This window comes from Lactuca serriola, chromosome 3, assembly GCF_051521515.1.
Source record: "Lactuca serriola cultivar US96UC23 chromosome 3, Lser_US96UC23_V15, whole genome shotgun sequence".
NCBI classification, from domain to species: domain Eukaryota; kingdom Viridiplantae; phylum Streptophyta; class Magnoliopsida; order Asterales; family Asteraceae; genus Lactuca; species Lactuca serriola.
In genome coordinates, this window is record NC_136410.1 from 290408346 (window position 1) to 290430978 (window position 22633).

The following is a 22633-nucleotide window of genomic DNA, read 5'->3' on the forward strand; positions in this document are numbered from 1 at the left end:
TACCGCTATCACATATCACATATCATGCCAGCGTATAAACATATCAGCACATATTATCAGACATATTTAGGGTGTCTGACCTACCCTTCAGTCCTAACAACCGAACTCTACTACTATCACATATAACATATCATACCAGCATATAACATATCAGGTAGTAGCAAACCTAGATGATATCACAAAGACAATCATCTAACATACAACTTCTACTGGTGGGCCGACATTGTGGCCGTAGACCCACCGCTACTGGAAGGTAACTCACCTTGTAGTAGTTGCTGATCTGTGCGGGAATCTTCTGACTGCTGCCGCTGCTGCTCTGGAAATCCTCCGGCTATAATTGCCACAAAACACTTAGTCATACACTACTAACTACTCTTAGGGTAAAATGACCATTTTACCCCAGACCAAATCAAAGTCAAAGTCAACTTCTAGTTGAACTGACTCGCCTTGGCTCGCTAACTCGTCGAGTCCCTATACTTCAATTTGTCCTTATACGCATCTCTACTCATCGAGTTAGGCGATGACTCGACGAGTTTCCTTCTAAATGAACAACGACTGAATCCTCAAGCGACTCGCCAAGTTGTATGAACAACTCGTCAAGTTCATCTTCAACCGATACACAGGTCCTGTCCTTGACTCGCCGAGTTGTATGAACAACTCTTCGAGTTTATCTTCATCCTTAAGAAGATTGCGTTGGACTCTCTGAGTCAGCACATGCGGTTGCCGAGTCCCATGAACTTCCAAAACTATGGATTAGTCCAGAACGTTGGGTCACTCCCCGGGACCCCTAAAGCCTTTCCACACTCAACTGGGTCCTGATGACCCTCAACTAAAATGGGATAGAAGCCTAGGACTCGCCGAGTCCAAGAATGGACTGGTCGAGTTGGTCACATCCACTCACTAAATCTTCGATTTTTTATGTACAACCCATGATCAAAAGATAGATCTATGCTTCTATAATCGATATGGCACGTAAAGTTACAACCTTTATGTGTTTGTATGGGACTTTGTACTCAAAAGGTCTTTAAACAATCTCTTTCGATACATGGGGCCTTCTTTGAGTGCAAGAGCCACTCCTTTCTGCCTTGTAACCCCTCTAAGGACCTAGATCCGAAACATCAACTCCAAACCATGCTTGTAATCATGGTTGGTGACCAAAATGGCCTAGAAAAGCCCTAAAACTCTACAAAAAGGGATCTAACAAATGAACTAACAAGGTATAGACTTTATACCTTTTGAAGATTGCAAACGATGCTCAAAATTGGATCCTTCTAGCCTACTCTTGATCCTTCAAGCTTTTCCTTCCTTCCTTGGGTCACAAAATCACCAAAATCACTTCAAATGCCTTAGATTGCTTCAATAATGGCTAGGGTTAGCTATGGGGGTCTTCTGGGAGCAAATGGGACGAAGGAGGCCGAGTTAAGGTGATTTAATAGGGTGCAAACCCTCAGATTAGGGTTTTTGTCCAGACATGGCCTACTCGCCGAGTTCGGGACCCGACTCGTCGAGTCCACAGCTTAAACCCCGCATCTCATCCCGCTTCTACTCGGTGAGTTGGTCCTTCAACTCGCCGAGTCCAAGGCCAAAAATGCAAAAATATTAATAAAGAATACGTACCAAGAACCAGGTCCTACAAGCTTGATCAACTTATCTCTCTCCATCTTAAACACACAATCTAAGAAGTTGAACAAAAATATGATACTTCTGTCGATCATTATCTGGATACAATGACTCGGACGCTGAAAGTTCATGATGACCTAGTTGCTGCTAAAAACGAGCTCATCAAGTAAACTCATGTTCATCATGAGAAACAGATTTAGCGATTGGAGAAAGACATCCGGAACAAAGACGAAATGAATCTCGTCATGCAACAAGTCATCCTCAAACTACTCAGTGCATGTTGGAATATCGTGGATGTTCCGAACAATAAATTTGATGAGATGTTGTCAATACTTGCACAACTGTTCAATCATCTCAAAGCTCAGGCTCCCACCGCTGACGCTTACAACACCATGACTCTTCAGCTTAACACCAGCTTTCAAAAGGTGTTTGAAACATTTTTGGATTTAAAGAAGAAGCACCAAGTCGATCATGGAAACCTGCCTTAGAATTTATGTTCCGAGATGAAAATGAAAGTTCAAATGATTTGCAGGTTCTCTCCAGTTCTCCTCAAGGAAGTGATGATAAGGATGGTGATGAAGATGAAGATGAATATATTTATGTTACAAACGGAGTATTAGGACTTCAAGCTCCAAGGAAGCTCCTTACTAAAGTAATCACGGAGGAAGAACAAAGAATTTGGTAAGCAGTTTCATGGCCATCTACACTACCTGATGTTCTTTGGAGAAGTATTGAAATGGCTAAGTTTAAAACCAAACCAAAAGTTGACTCCTTCCGAGCCACCACATCTATGTTGCCACCAATTCCTGCTCCATGGATTGCACCTATTGATGAAGGTTCCCCATTTTGGAAGCGTGATGACATTTCGGAAGAGCCTCTTCCTTCCTCTCCTCCACGATTTATTATCGACGAAAACATGCAAACCATTCTCTCTGCTCTTCATCAACAAAAGGACAAGGGAAAAAATCCCATCACTAAATTTATTCACTACGGACCTCCTCCAAAAGAAAAACTTGGCTGGTCGCAAGAATAAATTAATCAGACCCTTGAAGAAAGCACCAGGATCCAATCCATCAAAGATGATAATCCTCATCCGATGTTGTGGATTTATCCGCTTTGTCGAAATGGAATTTAAAGGATGTCTACATAGTACCCTTTATGTACTATGATCTTCCAAACCAAGATTCTGATCAAATCGAGCTGCCTCTCTCTCCTTTCAGAAAATTCTACACCAAGTTTGCTCCTCTCCATCCGGAAGATGATCCTCAAATGATCATCCGAACAGAGCGTGAAAGATTGAAGACCTTTTACTCCAAGAATGCACTTGCTCAAAAAGAAAACTGATAAAGAAGGCAATGTAGTATATTTTCAAAAAGAAAACTGATAAAGATGGCAATGTAGTTCTGCAGACGTTGAAGCTTATGGTATAATTTCGCCTACTCTCACTAGGGGGGAGATTGTAGGGGTCGAAATGTAGATAATGAGAATTTAGAATACTTTGGAGTCTGTAAGATTTCGAAATCAGAAAGATTTCGACTCTATATTTATTTGTAAGGCACATGTCGAATTCGAACTAGAGCGTTGACTCCTTGTACTTTTTGTCATGTCTGTAACACCCTATAAATAGGATACATATTAGGGTCGAGAGTCACTTTTGTGCTCTCAAGTTTGTAAAACACTCTCAAATCGTGTACTCTTTTACAGACATAATATGAGCCAATCATATCATATTTACTTGATGTGTTCTTTCTGCTTTTTGTGATTGATTTTGCATTCGTTACTCGATTCTAATACACATCAGGGACATTATAAAGTAATTACATCGACGAACATAAATAAATGATTACTGCAATGAAAGAATGTCCAGATTAATATATAATTAATATATTCATAATTCTATCGATGTTTGATGTTTTTTGGCATGGATTGTTATGTGATTAAAGATGATGTTTGTTACTTTCGTATTCTTCTGCTTGAAGTGTATCATTGTGATTATGCTAACACTTGTTTTTTGGTGATTGTTATGGTTGTATTGGTACAAGTAGCATGATTTCATTGATAGCTTGGTGAGATGGGGAACTTTTGGGTAGTTATGTTTTGTTATTATATGATACCATTTTAAGAAACGTTTTGACTTTTCGTCTTACATGGGTTTTCGACACTTGTTACGATTTGAAGATGTTGAAAATAATGTAGCATTGGTGATGTTTTCATAAATTCTAAAATGACTTTCGCTAATGTTTTCTAATATAAAATGGTTAAAAATAAAAGAAAATTTTTGGGTGAAAAATCAAGGTTTTTAAAGATTCATCCAGGTTGGCTATACGATCAAGCTAAATGATAATATATGCTAATGAGGAAGTTGCATCGTCAGCTTAGAATGTAGAGGATGAATAATCCTGAGCCTTCTGCTTGAGAGAAAAATGCCAAAATAGATTAATGGATAGCTATAGGTATGAGATGTATACTCCTTTTGGAAAATGAAAATGAAATAAAAGCTTATATTTTGTGTTTTTCAAATCTGGTGAAAGCAAGATACATGTTTTTTGTAGTTTTTGAAAGGAAACAATAAAATACTAAAACTGAAAGGAAGAAAAGTATTTTATGGATAATAAGTTTTCTTGTTATTGTCTCCGTAAGTCACCATAGGGCCACCCTTTATAACATAATCATCTAGGAGTGACTTATCATATGCTTGGATCATCCACTATCAAGATACCAAATGTGCTCCTGACCATGAAGTGCTAAGAAAATAAATTAGAACACACTAACCAGTTTTTCAATGGGCCTTTTCACTAAGGATTTAGTATTAAATATATTATAACAACCAGCAGGGAGACGATTTGAAGAGTTAGTTTTTCTAATCCATTTTTTATTTCTTTTACGGATGTTGTCAACTCTTTTAGTATTTTCTCGAAATATGCAATCACTAATCTTATGAGATGTATCTCGACATCGATATCAAAACTTTATACCATAATTTTTATTACAAGAGTTGGTGTTTTTAATTTTCCATGGAGTTGAAATTTTTTCATATATCTTGTGAACTTTTGAAAACACTCTAGAGACAAGCGATCTATCAACTTGAAAGGATGTGGAGACAGATGACCGACACACTAATGTACACAAAGATTCATCAGTGTCAGAGTTGCTTGTTGGAACCTGAAAGTGAACCTCTAGCAATCCTATGTCTGAAGTCCGAAATCCTAATGTTCAGAAATGTATGGTCCGGAGTCAATGGTGAAGAGTGGTCCGGAATATGTCCGGACCAGTAGAAAAGAAGATGCAAAACTGAAGACATTTCGCAATGACTCTCATGTCCGGAATGAATGCTGATTTGGAGTCACAATATTTTGTCTTTGTGCATTTATTAATGTTGTCTTTGTATTGATGTAACATTTAATAGGACTTAGTCTTTTGTTATATTAGACAATCATAATGTCAAAAACATCTCTATTGTCCAATCCTATATAAGTTTTGTAGTTAATTCGCTGTAACCTTCACTCCTATTTATAGGAGCTTTCAATGCAAAGTCAAATACGTATCTTCTAGTTAACCTTTGACATTTACTCTGGTATTCAAGACTTCTTTCAAACATTCTTCTTGTTCTTCATGTATTAGTTTTACACTGGTCATTTATTCTCATACTTCATTTATGACTTGATCATTTGTTGAATATATTATCTAAGACTTGACTGGTCTTTCCAGCCTTGACTTGAACATTTGTTAGTAAGAAGCCATTGATCTTAAGCATTCATTCAAGGTTTAAGTTTTCAAAGCTTGTCCCTGCACATTAGATTTGTTTTGTTCTCTCAATTGGTATCACAGCTTGAGTGGTTGTCCTTTGAATCCATAAGATCATATTATAATTGGTTTGAGATTACCTTGGTATTTCAACCATTTCTGTGATAAGGATAAAAGTGATGGGCTTTGAGCATTCTAACACTTCCTAAGTGTACATGCAACCCTAATAACCTTGGATATATGTTTGTCTAATTATCATGCAAAGTTGAATTCCAAGGTTATATTCCTATCTAGCATACATGGGGAAAAATTTTAACTTGAATGAAAGATAGAATAACATACCTTGTTGTTGCTTATGATCCTTGAAACCTTGTGAGCCTAGCACCCCAAGTGTGATGCCTCAAATGCTTCACACAACACCAAATGCTCTTGGAAAGACTTTTGAGAGAATACACACTTCTTAAAATCGACCTAGCCCTCTTGTTTCCAATGTCTAGCCGATTTTGGTGGAGAATGGGATTCTTATATAGTGTTGACACATCTAGGGTTACACCATTTAAACCCTAATGTGTCATGAATCTTCATTTCAATGACCCATGGGTTTGTAGCTCCCATGGAGCATCCTATGGGTGGAACCCAACTTGATAATCCATGGAGCCTCTTAGCCCACTATACAAGATATGAATGATTTACATAAACAATCCATATATTTAATTAGTTATCTTTTGATCACTTAATTAATTCTAAATTAATTCTTGATCAAACTAATTAAAAAATATTATTAATATATTAGAACTTATAATATATTAATAATCTCCAAGTGTTATTTCTCTCATTTAGTGTATCCAATTGCATGGTGCCATGCAACCCAAATGGACCATGTCTGGTTGGGTCAAGTACTCACCATAAATAGTTACGGACTTAGACACCTTATCCAACAGTCTCCCACTTGGATAAGTCTAATAACTATAACTCCAGTACTTCAGGAACCGACCGGCAATCGTAGCTCTTTCAAGATCTCTCGGAACTGAGAACATGTTGATATGCCATTTAAGATAAGTGATCATATAATCCTCTGTTCTATATATCAGTCGGACAAATACATGGAACAATGTCTTACTTATTGTCCAGCAGTTTGTTTCCCGATTTCCGATTTGTTTGACAAAGAACTTAATTGAACACGTCAACTTAGTTATGACCGGGCCTGGTACATAGGTCAAAAAAAAATCATCGACGGGCCCAGATATCAGCTTCTAATCCAAGAAGGAACAGATAAACTTTGACTCATATGTTTGTTCTACCACTCATTGAATTATACACAAAAGCACGTTTTATAACATCGAGTTACCAATGCATTTTCGTACAATCAATGCATAACCAACTTGTAAGTAACAAATTCCATGAAGTGATTCCAGTGAGCGTGGGTTGAGTCCAATGCTCAGAACTTATGAGCACTCATGATTGTTGTAGCCTTGTCCAACACCGTAGACCTCTGCAACCAATCATGACAGTCTTGATTCAAACCTACTTCCAACATATGACCGACTGTGGAGGTTTGAATAATATGTTATACCAAACAAAATTATTCTGGAAGTCAAATCATGCAAAAGAAATATAGTAAACGATCGACAAGAGATAGCAACAGTTTACTCATAAATAAAACACCTTTTATTCATCATCTAATGTCAATTACACTTTACAAATTTCGAGGTTATCTAACTACTAAATCTAATATCATCCTTTAGCCCTATGCTCCGAGCATGCTGGAGATGCTTAACCCGAGTTAGTCCCTTCGTGAGGGGGTCTGCTGGGTTCCCATCCGATGATACCCTCTTTGCCACGAGGAGTCCTTCTTCTATCCGATGTCTGATAAAATGGTATTTTCTGTCAATGTGTCTGGATCTCCCGTGATCCCTTGGTTCCTTGGCTAAGGCAACAACGCTTTCACTATCACATAAAATTTCCATTGGCTCTTTAATAGCTGGTACAACTCCAAGTTCTCCAATGAAGTTCTTCAGCCATATTGCCTCCTTTGCCGCCTCGCTAGCTGCAATATACTCTGATTCACAAGTTGAATCAGCCACTGTCTCTTGCTTGGAACTCTTCCAAGAAATTGCTCCTCCGTTTAGGGTAAAGACCCAGCCCGACTGAGAGCGGAAATTATCCCTATCAGTCTGGAAGCTAGCATCACTATACCCTACAACTCTCAAGTCATCACTCCCACCGAGGGTAAGGACCCAGTCCTTAGTCCTCCGTAGGTACTTGGGGATATTCTTCACCGCAGTCCGGTGTGCCTTGCCAGGGTTCCCCTGATACCTGGTAACCATGCTCAGGGCAAAGGCTACATCAGGTCGAGTACACGTCATAGCATACATGATCGATCCTACAGCCGAAGCATAAGGTATTCGAATCATTTCTGCTATCTTAGCCTCAGTGCTAGGGCTTTGTGTCTTACTCAATCTGGTGTTACTCTGGATGGGTAACTCTCCTTTCTTGGAGTCCTACATGCGGAATCACTTCAGCACTTTATACAAGTAAGTACTCTGACTAAGTCCAATTAGTCTTTTACTCCGATCTCTCAAGATTCTTATCCCTAGAATATAGGCAGCTTCTCCTAGGTCCTTCATAGAGAAACACTTCCTAAACCAGGACTTAACTTCCTGCAGAGCTGGGATGTCATTTCTTATGAGTAGTATGTCATCCACATACAATACCAAAAAGCTAACTATACTCCCACTAGCCTTGACATACACACAAGACTCATCTTCACTCCTAGAAACGCCAATTTCCTTGACCTTTTCATCAAAGCAAAGATTACATCTGTGAGGTGCTTGCTTCAATCCATAAATGGATTTCTCAAGCTTACATACTCTATTAGGGTACTCGTTGCTGACAAAACCTTCTGGCTGACTCATGTAAACATCTTCAGCCAACTTTCCATTAAGGAAAGTGGTTTTGACATCCATTTGACATATTTCATAGTCATGAAATGCAACTATGGCTTACAGAACCCTAATACACTTAATCTTGGCTACTGGAGAAAAGGTCTCATCATAGTCCACTCCAGGAATTTGAAAGAAGCCCTTTGCAACCAGTCGAGCCTTATAAGTGTGTACTTTACCATCCATGTCGTTCTTCTTCTTGAAGATCCATTTGCACCCTACTGTCTTACGACCTGGTACATTCTCAACCAAGTTCCAAACTTGATTGTCATACATGGACTGTATTTCGCTGACCATTGCCTTTTTCCACTTGGCTGACTCAGGGCCTGCCATGGCTTCCGCGTAATTGTTAGGTTCATCCAGACCTATCAGTGTCTCATCACTGATAAGTGTATCACCTTCTGCACTAATATGGAGTCCATAATAATGCTCAGGAGCATTCCTAACCCTTGTGGAGCGCCTCAGAGGTACTGACTTGTCAATTGGCTCAACAGGAGTTTCCTCCTGAAGTTGAGTGCTAGGGTTTGAAGTTCCTTCACCGCTTGACTCTTGAATTTCTTCAAGATCAACTTGCCTCCCACTATTTCCTTAGCTTATGAACTCTCTCTCTCTCTCTCTCTCTCTCTCTCTCTCTAAAGAAAGCCCTCCTAGCTACAAAGACCACATTTTCACTAGGTCTGTAGAAGAGATAACCAAAGGATTGCTGTGGGTAGCCGATAAAATTACACCTCTCGCTTCGAGGTTCGAGCTTATCATGAGTCTCGCATCTCACGAAAGCCTCGCAACCCCAAATCTTGATGTGGTCTAGTTTAGGTACTTTACCAGTCCACATCTCGTGAGGAGTTTTGGCAACTTTCTTTGTAGGGACCAGATTAAGGATATGGGCGGCAGTCTTTAAGGCATACCCCCAAAATGAGATTGGTAGCGAAGCTCGACTCATCATGTAACGAACCATATCCAAAAAGGTTCGATTACGCCTCTCAGCCACACCATTCAACTGTGGTGTCCTGGGAGGTGTCAATTGTGAGACAATCCCACATTCCCTAAGATAGTCAATGAACTCTGAACTAAGATACTCACCACCATGATCGGATCGAAGCATCTTAATGTTCCTGCCCAATTGATTCTCAAATTCCTGTTTAAATTCCTTAAACCTTTCGAAAGTCTCTGACTTATGCTTGATTAAGTAGACATATCCATATCTACTGTAATCATCAGTAAAAGTCAAATAATAACGATTAGCATCCCTTGTGGCATGTTTGAAGGGCCCACACACATCCGTGTGTACAAGATCCAACAAACCTTCACCCCTCTCACAAGAACCTGTGAAGCGTGACTTTGTCATATCTCCAAGACGACAGTGCCATAGTGATGCTTTATCCAAGTTATTATTATTCACAGAATCAATACACAATACATTATTTCCTAAGTTATCAACCACAGATACTGTTTCATACATGCCATCACAAGGTAATGCTTTAAAATAAAGAACATTATTAAAGAAAGCATTAATCGAACCAACTTTATTATCAAATGAAAAGGTGAAACCTTGTTTATACAATGCATGAAAGGAAATAATATTTCTTGCCATTTCTGGCGAATAACAAAATGTATTCAAGTCTAAACTAAACCCACTACTTAGCGATGAAGTATAAACTCCAATCTTGGTGACAGGTAAAGCTTTCCTATTCCCCATGATTAAGTTTATTCTTCCTTGCTCCACATTCTCACTTCTTCTTAGTCCCTGCAAACTAGAACAAATGTGAATACCACAACCGGTATCAAGGACCCAAGAGTTAGAATGGGGTGAGTTATTAGATAAGATAGTGTAAATACCTACATGGTTGGGTTTAACTTTCCCATCCTTCACATGTTGCTGATATTTTGGTCAGTTCCGCTTCCAATGTGATTTTTCATGGCAATACAAGCATTCAGCGTCTTTTGGGTAAGAAGAAGGAATGACGAAACCTTTCTTGGTTCCACTTGAAGAAGAGCCATCAAGGGTCCGAGCCTTGGTACCCTTTAAAGAGCTCTTTCTTTTCTTCCCTCGACTTTTCCCGATTGCCAAAACCGGAGTGGAGTAAGAGTGTTAACAACCGACTTCCCCTTAAGACCTATTTCAGCGGTCTTGAGAAGTCCCTGAAGTTTGCTGAGTGTGACCTCTTCCTTATTCATGTGATATGTCATGCGGAATTGATCATAGCACGATGGTAAGGAGTGCAAAATGATATCTATTGCAAGCTCCTCAGGGAAGTTGACATTAAGCTTCAGCAATCGATCCACATACCTTTGCATTTTCTGTATGTGGCTCGTGACGGATTCCTCGTCCTTCATCATGGTTGTTATCATGGAGCAGATGATTTCATACCACTCTTGTCGTGCACTTTGATGGTATCTTTCCATCAGATCTTGGAGCATTTCATAAGGGCAGAAATCCTCATAGGACTTTTGGAGTTCCGCTGTCATCGTGGCCATCACGATGCATGCCACTTTGGTAGCATCCCTTTCATGTGCCTGAAAGTCAGCGATCTCTTGGGGAGTTGCAGTGGTCTCATCAATCTCCTTAAGCTCCTTGTCAAGGACATATTCTTTGTCCTCGTAGTGGGTAATCATCCTGATGTTTCTGATCCACTCATTGAAGTTGGATCCATGAAAAGTGACTTTCCCACACAAGTTCATAAGGGTAAAGGAGCCATTAGGATTAGAGCCAGAAGCAGCATTGTTTGAAGACATCTGAAGGAAGAGGACAAGATTAGTTTAGATATTAAGAGAGACCTTAATAAAACACCCAAATGTAATATTAAGGCTAGGATCCAATCACAATATATTATAACTTAGAAGAGGTATGATGTAATCCAAGCTATAACATATTTGAAAGGTAGGTGAATGACGATTCACCAATTTCCACCATGAAAACCGAAATATTAAATATTAGGTTTTTGATTGGTTCTTAGAAATTCCTAGATTCTTTGAGATTCAATGAACTTTTCAAAGGCATGTTTCAATCTCGAGTGTGCCCTCCAAGTTTTGTGACTGGGATACCGAGGATCACAAAACGAGGTGTGAAGTAATCATGCAAATCACTTGGTACCCTTAAAGTTTATCACTCAATCGATGTGCCGGTAAACCACACATGCTCCACCGATACTATAATAAACCTTAAGTCACCCTTTACCTACCTTGTTAAGTCCAAGTTAGTGTGCCGGTTAACCACACACGCTCCACCAACGACTTAAACAAAGTGTAAAGTTTAATTTCATGGATTAGCACCTTATTCACATTTTTCCTAAAGTAACTAAGATTGAGAATTTAATAAAACATTTAGTTACTTTATAATATTCATCATACTTTTAATGATAATTTATAAGTCCTTGTCCTACCCGTTCGGCTAACAACCCTCCACCAGTCAAGCAAGCGGTGGGTGAGAGTGGACACCCATTAAGTTGCCATTTTATAGGCAACAACCTTATACCCACCTTATAGACCGGCTTCGTGAATGAGGCGTACTAGCGGTAAGACTGACTTTATTCTTATACATATATATATTATTAACTTATAATAATATAAAGTATAAGGGTTGAATTTTAACTTTTAAAATTCTAAGGGCTAACTTGGAATTAAAGTATTCATACTTGAAAACTTTTCAAATTCCAAAACTTGAGGGCAAGTTTTGAAACTATTCAAAACTAATTAATTCCATTACTTATGTGTTTAAAGTAGTTTTAATCCAAAACTCTTCAAGTTCCATAACTTGAGGACAAGTTATGGAAGACTTTAAACTAATAAAAGAACTAACTTTTTCTTTATTTTATAACTTATGGATTTAATTATGGTTACATATTTTTCTTTAATGAAGTGACTCTTGAACTTCCATAACTTGAGGACAAGTTATGGAGTCATAAAAATTATTCAATGACACAAGACTCTTCATTTTTGTAACCATTGCCAACTCTTATGAATTTTATGAGTCTTTAATGTGACTCTTCATGTAACTTGAGGACAAGTTACACAAACACATTTTATACTCAACTCTTAGATTAAAATGGATTGAAAACAACTATTTCAATTAACTTTTCTATTAATCTAAGCAACTCATAAGAACAAGATAATTCAAATCAAACTTTTTCATGTAATTAGTCTAAACCTTAAACTAATACAAAACATGAATCTATTGACAATTATCTTTGAAAATGGATTAGCATGAACATTACCACATCAAAAACAAGTTTATAAGTTCAAAAACAACTTAGGGTAATGTTCCTAGTCCATTTCTAGCCAAAAAACTCGAAAATATGCTGTCTGGGGGTCCAACTCGTCGAGTGCATGAACCAACTCGGCGAGTTGGATCGAATTGATCACTTTTTAGGCATGGACTCGCCGAGTCTCCTGATGGGCTCGCCGAGTCTGATGATCAGATAGCACCAAATTCGTTTTTTTCAGCTTCTATTGCGGGTATAACAAGAAAACAAGCCTAGGCTCTGATACCACTGTTGGGATATGAGCATTCTAACACTCCTAAGTGTACATGCAACCCTAAATACCTTGGATCTATGTTTTCTCTATTATACATGCAAATAAGAACTTCCAAGGTATTATCCTAATCTAGCATACAAAACAATGACTATAGCAAGATAGAATACATACCTCTTTGGTGTAGAATGTCTTCATGAAGCTTGAGTGCCTAGTGCCCCAAGTGTGACACCTCAAATGGAATCACAATCATCAAAACACTTAGAATAGCTTGAGAGAATTCTACAACTCATGAAATTGGCTAGCCCTTTCTTTTTCACACACTAGTGGCCGATTTGGTCAAGAATAAGATGCTTATATAGTTAGGGTTACACCATGTAAACCCTAATTGACATGGCCTTTCATTTCCATGATCCATGGGTACAAATACACCATGGAGCATCCATGGACCATCATATGGGTTTTAGCCCAACTTGATTATCCATGGAGCATTAGCCCACTATACAAGTATGGATGATTTACACAATCAACCCATATGTTTAATTAGTCTTCTTTTGATCACTTAATTAATCCTAGATTAATTCTTGATCAATACTAATTAAATAATCTTATTATTCTTATTATTAATATACTAGAACTTATAATATATTAATAACCATAAGTGTCTTATTTCTCTCATTATAGTCTATCCAAGTGCATGATGGTATGCAACCCAAATGGACCATGCCGGGTCGGGTCAAGTCTTACCAATTATAGTTATGGACTTAGACATTAATCCAACAGTTAAGGCCTATAGAATTCCGGACCAATCCTCTTTTGGTCTGGTTAGACGACTTCCGGACCACATGTCGGCTTTAATCTCTTTTGATTTCATTTATCTTAAACATCACTTAGAGACTTTGGTTGTGTTCGACCAACCACAACCTGCCCTAGTCTCAATTAAGCCCACTTTGGAAGAGGCCAACCCTACCATGTCCAAACCTAAGGTTAATAAATTTTCCAAACGAAAGAGTTCTCCCACCAAATCAAAGCCTAAAAAGAGAACCATAGTCAGCTCTTCCTCTCTAAAAGAAGATGCTCATGACATTCAGGCTGACTCTGGCCGTCCGAACACCCCTCCTTCCTACTCATCTGACGTATGCCTCAATGTTTCAACATCACCTGAACACACTCACGGGGAGTCTCCACATAATCCACCCTCACCTTCCCAAAAACGTGATGTCGGTGTTGATCATAGTTCCTTGCAGCCCGCTCGAACACACCCATGAGTCTCTTTTGATATCCCACTTGTTTCTTACACTGGCACACTCCGGACCCTAAATATTTTGGAGCTGGAGCAGACTCTCTAACTCCGGGTGCCTCAGCTGCTCTAATACCCGGAAGGTGTACAGGACGACTAGGTGCTAACGATCCCAAATGGGAAGACTATGTTAACAGGGTCGTTTCTAGACGTCCGGATCTGACACGCGCTCAGGTGGAAGCCACTCTTACTTCTATGTATAAAAGGGCTCATCAAAGTAATCTTCCTTATGTTCCTCCTACCGATTATGATGTTGATCAAGAATTGGCTTCGGAACAACCACCAATCACCACACACATGAACGTCTTCCAGACTCATCCGGATGAAGAATTCTCCGAAGAAATCATGTGCTCTAATGAAGTCAAATCAGTTCTGGACCCCGACTTCATGTCATCTTTCCATTTTCAATCCAAACCATCTACCTCCAAGTCTGCCTTTGACCTCAGATCATCTTCGTTAACCACTTTGAATGGTGGACATAACTCCAAACTACATGAAAATGATGATGCAACCAGGCTTGGTCCATCCAAAAATACTTCTTCATGACAAGCCCCTCCGCAAAACTTAGACTCTAACTCCGTATCATCAGCTTGTGACTATATTGACCCCTTCGCTCTTCTCGAGATTCAGACCAACGTCTTAGATACTATGAAGAAGGTGTCATTTGTCGAAACATTTGTAACAAAGCTCAACACAAAAATGGATCAAAAAGTCTTCCGACTTGATTCCAAACTTGATGCCATCTTACAATCTCTGTCACATCAGTCCGGACCCTCCGTTGTAGAACGAGAAGCCCAACTTGACCAACTGATCTCCATTCGGCTCAAGCATTCTCTGGAAGAAGTTGAACACTATCTTGATACCATCCCCTCCATGCTCAAAGTCCATCACCACTTGGTGTCTTCTACCAATTATCTCATTAAGAAGACCCATGTACGTCATGAGAAACAAATCCAGAGACTAGAGAAGGAGATAAAGAAGAAGGACGAGATTAATCTCATCATCCAACAAGTCCTCATCAAACTTCTTCGATCCACTTGGAACATTGTTGATGTTCTGAATAGAAAGTTTGATGAGATGTTACTCGTCTTAGGGTATCTTTCCGATCACCTAACTGCTCAATCTCACCAAACAACTCAACACTGGTCTCCAAAAAGTGATTAAGTAATTTGATGAAGTAAAGGAGTCCTCAATGCTTGCACCGGTCTGAAGTTTTCCCGATGCAAGAGGGGGAGAAGGCCCAAGCCAACCTTGGAAACCCGCCTCGGAGTTCACACTCTAAGATGAAGACTTGAATTCAGAAGATGAAGTCCAAGTCATCTCCGGACTTCTAGGAAACTCCTCCGAAGAGGAAGATGATAGTGAAGAAGAGAAATATGTCACCAAAGGAGTTTTAGGTCTTGAGGCTCCAAAGAAACTATACCCAAAGCGAATGACTGAGGAGGAGAAGAGGATATGGTCTGCAACCTCTTGGCCATCCTCTTTACCAGATGTTCTTCAAAGGGCCATTCAAATGGCCAAAACCAAGTCCTTCCTCACAACTCAAGCCATTAGAGCCACTCCTTCCATGCTCCCACCAATTCCGGCCCCAAAAAAATGCTGAAATTGACCAGGGCTCTCCACTTCGGATCCCTGATGATATTCCGGAAGATCGTCTTCCGAACCCCACTCCGAAATATTTAGTGGATGAAAATATGCAGGTCATCATGCCGCTCTAAAACGAGACAAAGGCAAAAAGCCCATGACTAATTATCAGCAAGCCTTCCATTCTAGACAATCTATCAAGCAAAAACATGGATTGTCCCAGGAGGAAATCAATCAGACATTAGAGGACAACATCCATATTCAAGCTCTTAAGGATAATCCTGATCGGATGCCTGGGATATCTCCTCTTTGTCGTGAAGGCATACTCCGAGACCAAGAAATTGTTATGTGTATGTACTACGATCTTCCATCCAACAATTCCGAACAACTTGATCTTCCTCTCTCTCCATATAGCAAGTACTACATCAAATTTTCTCCGCTTCACACACATGATGATCCGGAAGTAATCATCCGGACCAAACGTGAAAGGCTTGAAACATTCTATTCCAAGAATGCTCAACCGTTTAAGGAGGTATGGACCAGAAAGATAATCACTCAAGTCCATGGATTTACAATAAAATCCTAGTGAAATTCAATAATAACTACCCACTCTTTCGATTTCATGTCCTCCGGAACAAGCCTTGCCACCGAACCATCACTGATGCAAACTTCCCTTCCATGAATCCAAATGATATCCTAACTCTGGCTGCTCACTTTCGAGGAATGCAAAACAATGACATCGGCATGGGTGCTTTTCATGCCGCTCTAAGCTTCCTGAAAGATTACGTCGCGAAATTCTGCAGATGCGACTATAAGCTGGCTGATCACTACGGAATTGAAGACTTCCTTGCGAAGATCACTTATTTTCTTCTGGAAGTTGAGCTGCTTGAGGATGGTCCAATTGATGATCGGGTTCTAGGGTTTGTCTACACTACCAATAAGACAAACAAGAAGGACTTTTTCCGTGTCCTAGAAAAACACCTAGTGCCAACCAAAGCTCTTCGGAAGTTCATCTCTCGAGCTTCAAAGTCTAAACCTCCATAAAAGGTCAAAGCAAAGTTTGTAACTCAATTTGTCTGTATATTGAAGACAGAGAATGGCTGTTTCGATCTTACACTTTTATCAAGGAAGAAGTAGTTTAATTAAATGGATTGCCAAGTTCACTTAGGGGAGATTGTTAGAACCTGAAAGTGAACCTCTAGCAATCCTAAGTCTGATGTCTGAAATCCTAGTGTTCCGAAATGTATGGTCCCGAGTCAATGGTGAAGAGTGGCCCATAATCTATCCGGTCCAGTAGAGAAGAAGATGCAAAACTGAAGGCATTCTAGAATGATTCTCATGTCCGGAATGAATGCCGATCCGGACTCACAATATTTTGTCTTTGTGCATTTGTTAACTTTGTCTTTGTATTGATGTAACATTTCATAGGACATAGTGTTTTGTTATATTAGACAATCAGAATGTCAGAAATATCTCTATTGTCTAGTCGTATGTAAGCTTTGTAGTTAATTCGCTGTACCTTCACTCCTATTTATAGGAGCTGTCAATGCAAAGTCAAATACGGATCTTTTACTTAACTTTTTGCATTTATTCTGTTATTCAATACTTCTTTCAAACATTCTTCTTGTTCTTCATTTATTACTTGTACATTGATCATTTATTCTCATACTTCATTATGACTTGATCATTTGTTGAATATATTATCTAAGACTTGAGTGGTCTTTCCAGCCTTGACTTGAACATTTATTAGTAAGCAGACATTGATCTTAAGCATTCACTCAAGGATTGAGTTTTCAAACCTTGTCCCTGCGCATTAGATCTATTTTGTTCTCTCATTACTAACCATACAGTTTGGAGATACACTAAGTATTTCATGTTTGGATTCAAATTCACCAATGGATATAGGAAATTTAAGATACATGTTGGTGATAGGAATTGGAATATCAAAAGAAGGATATATAACAGTAAGATCTAAGGCAACCAAGCGGGTATTACATACAATGAGACCATCAAGGTTTGCTATGTAACGCTTATCTATAAGATTCTGATTTATGTATGTATTACTAAAAAACCAATATTTAAGATCCTCTTCAAGATCACTAAGAGTAGAAAATTTTCGTTTAGTTTCAGTCTGATTTATCTATGGCTTTATCTATATTTCCACAAATAATTTTCTCACACTGATCAGGTATATGAGCATCAATTATTTTGTTTAGCTTATAATGAGCGTGTGCCCAGTTATTTACTATCCCTTGTAATTTATTTGCATGCAATTTAGCATTATCCTTTTTTAGTGTGAAGATCAATATTTGTAAGAGATATATTGATGACATTGATGTTTACCAGGGCAAAAGTTTTTCTGTGTCTATCAATTTATCTATCAGTGTCTCGCTTTCTAACCTAAGTGGGTGCTTTTCTTAGCTAACGTTCAAGAGTTAAAGACACATTTAATCAAACATCATACATTTTTCCTTATTAGAATAATTGACAAATTTTCTTACCTGATATAAGGATGACGAGTCCCAATCTAGCATCTTTGAATCTTTAGCAACTTTAGCAAGGTCAGTTTGAAAGAACTCAAGTTGTTGCTCCCAACATCATTGACAAACGCATCATAGTGTTCCGTCAAATACTTCTCCTTTTCATCATCTTCATTGGATGATTCTTAATCATCCGCCTAACTTTCTACTTCTACTACCAAAACTTTCACATCAATGTTCTGCCTCTTCAAAGAGGCCAACAACTTCTTATACTTTACTTTGAAATCTTCATTCGTGTCTACCTTCTTTGACATGCAATCCATAGAAAAGTGACCAATGTCACCATAATGAAGCAGTTGGGTTCTTCTTTTTTCTTACCAATTTCATAGCCCTTAGACGCTTATGATTCAACCTTTGGTGGAAACCTTCTAGATCCAAATGGTTTCTTGTCACTTTGTTTGATGTAGTGTTTGTCTATCAAAGTTTCACCTTCGGATTCATCAGAAAGTTCATTGTCGTTATTTGCAAGCGATTGTTTTTAGTAAAGGGCCATAATCTTTCTATGTGAGTGTCTCGCATAATTTCCTTGTGCAAAATCTTTATTTCTTCATTATTACAAAGATTTACAAATAGTGAATACATATTATGTTGTTCTCTAGTCACTGTTGTTTAGAACATGAACATGATGTTCCTATCTATCATTCAACGAGTTAAGAAACTTGAGCACCAGGGAATTTCTAGCTTTGTTTATATTGAGATGACGCGTATCGTTCACAAAGAAATTAAAGAGATTGAAGACTTGAGTGAGAGATTTAATTTTCTATTGGAAAAAGTACTCATACAATCAATTTAGACTGTTCTTGTTGACGAACTTAACTCTATCAGTTCGTTTATACGTTACGTCAACGTATCTATCATCTCGTTGGTGGATCTGAAATTTTAAATAGAATAGTAGATGTCATAAGGAAGTGTGTTTCCTATTGCAACACGAGCTTTAACATCAAGAACAACCAAATGCTTCTCGTCTTCAGTGAATTCATCAACAGGTTTTATGACTTCTTCACCATCCTTAATGTTTTCCTTCTTGGATAGATAAATAGGAACACGAGGACCATGCTTGATAAAACCATCATGGAGTAGTCTATAGTTTCAATGATCATCATGGCTTTGGGCTTCCATAGGGTGAATTTCTTTTCATCGAACTGGGACATTTTATGACCATAATTGATTTTAGAGTGATTAATTAGATGATGAAGAAGACATTCTCAATGGATATTAATGAACCCACTATGATACTAGTTATGAGATTCTTAATCGAGACCGATTGACGTAAAAAACAAATAACAATGATTTATCAATAATAAGCACAAAGTTAGGGGTTACGAATCTACAAATGGCACGAACCTGGGATACATGGTTTTATAGTTAATGCTAGTTGGTGGCAATCTTTACAAATCATGTATTTCACTTAATCTATTTAAATACAGCAACTAAATATACGAACATACACAAAACATCTTTGACACTGGTGATGCCGGCTATGTCTTCACGTTCACGGTGATGAGACGTTGGCACTGATTAAAAAAAATATGACCTGGACTTGCTTCATCATATTCTAAGGTTTAACCTTACAATTAAAATAATCAGCAATTTCAATAACATCCTCCATGTTTTAATTAGAATCTTCATGCTCTTTCTCAGGGAATGGAGTTTCTTTTAGTAGATGTAACAATTGTACTTTAAGTTTAAAGTTCAAATTTTTGAAATTTAGTCTTCATACTCCAAATCCCATGCTTTTGTCGTTACGATTCACATACTTCTCTATGTTAATTATGTTGATGTTTTTTCATTTGTTGTCTTTAAAGAGGATTGATGGTCCTTTGCATGATTCGACTACTTATCATTTCCTTCTTGCCGATATGATGAATAGTTCTGGATTGTCAACGATTATGTAATGACCCAAAAATCAAGGGTAAAAATTTTATTTTTAATATAACTAAAACACTGATACCATTTAATTCAAACATTTCAACTCATAGTCTAGTAAATCCTTTATCAGAGTTTATCCTAAAATCATTCATTGTGGAAATCATAGGTGTGGGTACTGCGATCAATCTGAGCCCTTCCTTTCTGAAATAATGATACCTGAAACCATAAACAAAACCCATAAGCACGAAGCTTAGTGAGTTTCCAAGAGCATACCATACACACAATCCACATATCACATATCTTGTTAGCTATTAAAGCTACTTGTAACACATAAGCCATGCATACATAAACATGCAAGGATGTCATGGGCTCCCCTAGGGTCTTAAACCTTCATGTCATGGGTCACCCCACATGGTCTTCACCTAGGAATGCCATGGGCTACTCCATATAGTCTTACATCCAATGCCATGGGCTACCCCACATGGTCTTCACCTAGGAATGCCATGGGCTACCACACATGGTCTTACATCCAATGTCATGGGCTACCCCACATGGTCTTTACCTAGGAATGCCATGGGCAACCCCACATGGTCTTACATCCAATGCCTCAAGCTCCCCCCGGGGTCTTTCATGTAATAAGACACAATCACATAGCATATAAAATCACAGAAATGACTAACACATAAACCATAATCACATAATGGGCCATCATTGGTGCCTTAGACCCATGGGTATGGTGAGAAGACTCACCTTGCATAGTTGAAGTCCCATGAATGAACTTCAAGCTGCTGGTTGCCAGATTCCTGAACTGTCAACATCAAACAATACCGAATTAATAATTAGGTTCCAACTCATAATCGTAAGTCCATTCTTGGGGGTAAAAGACTACTCTACCCTTAACTTGGCTTGAGTCAAGCCAAAGGCCCAATCCAAAGGCCCAAAAGTCCAACTATGGCTCAAAGCCCAACATATGGCCAAATTTTCCAAATTGGGCCCGAACCTTTACATGGCCTTATTCTAAGGCCCAACCAATTATTCTAGCCCAAATGATGGCATTTTGATGGCCCAATAGCTAATAATCCTCAAGCCCAATTATGGCCCACTTATGGCCCATTTTTCCAAATTGGGCCCAAGCCTCTCTAATGGGTCCTATCCTAAGGCCCAATGATTTCCTTAGTCCATAACATTTTCCCAATTGGCCCAACAAGAACCTAAATCCAATTTAGGGTTTTTCACATAAAATATTGATTAGGGTAAAGTGTTCCTACTTAACCCATTAAGGACTTAATCCATTAAGTCCAATATTGCCTTTAGAGCAGTTTGCCAATGATTGTTAATTAATATTTTAGGGTTTCATGGCATGAGGGTTTTCCAAACTCTAATTAGGGTTTCCACCCATCTTAGCCTAATAGGCCCAATAACTAGGTCCTATGATCAATTACGGTTCATTAGGCCCATTAGGGATTCATTGTTCCCATTAGGGTTTCAAGCATCCCAACCGAATCAAACGCAACAAGGCAAGGCACACCGCCACCTGACACGACGGCCAGTGGCAACAGAAGGCGGCAGCCACCACCTCACGATGGTGGTTTAGACTTTCCTTTTTCATTATTCTGATACGGATTACAATAAAATTTGCCATAATGTCTAAATAACACACACACACACTCATAAAATAACACCCATAGCCACCCATTGTGGTGGCTGGTGGTCGTTCATGGTGGCAGCCACCACGGCTGGCAGCCATGGTGGAACCTTTACATTTCCGGCCAAAAAATCACACACACGACATACATGCGCATCTGAAGTAGAAACACACTCATACACCCATGATTTAAAAAACTGGACGCAACCACCCACCTGGTGGTGCGCGGTGACGGCATCAACAGCCACAGAGGTGGCTTAAGGCGGTAATGGCAGCGTTGCAAAAACAAACTAGAGAAGAGGAAGGTTTTGCGACGTTACAGCAACGCTCCATCTCTTCCAGCTTCTCCCGACGTCCTCAGCGTTCCTTCCGTCGCTTCACGCTCTTCGCCGGAAGCGGATGCAACAGTAGTGGCAGTATAACGGCTTCAATGCAACATTGGAAGGACCTAGCCGTTCACGGCCCACACGTCGGTGTTTGGGGTTCTTGGCTTCTCCGACGACAAGAGTTACAGCGGTGGCATCATGGTCGTTCGCGGCCTATTCTTATCCTTCGTTCACGACCCACACTTTTGTCTCGGTGGGGTTTCCAGCCAACCACGACAACAACGGCGCAAGGCAGCAGCAACCAAACCCAGTGGTCTTCGATGTCTCCGGTCGTAGAAAACATTGTTGGAGACCTTGCTGATCGAAAAACAGAGTGAAGGGTGGTGGGGCCCGATGATGGAGGAAGAAGAGGTGACGGCTGAAGTATAAGTGGCTAGGGTTGCAAGGTGATAGGTTTATAAGTCCCGTCCCTTTCCAAACTTCCATCCATATTGACAATATTAGCCCCTCCTTATTCCATTTTCTTTCAAAACAAGACCATAAATTACAAAACAGCCCCCCAATATCTTAATTATGACATAATCAACCATTCC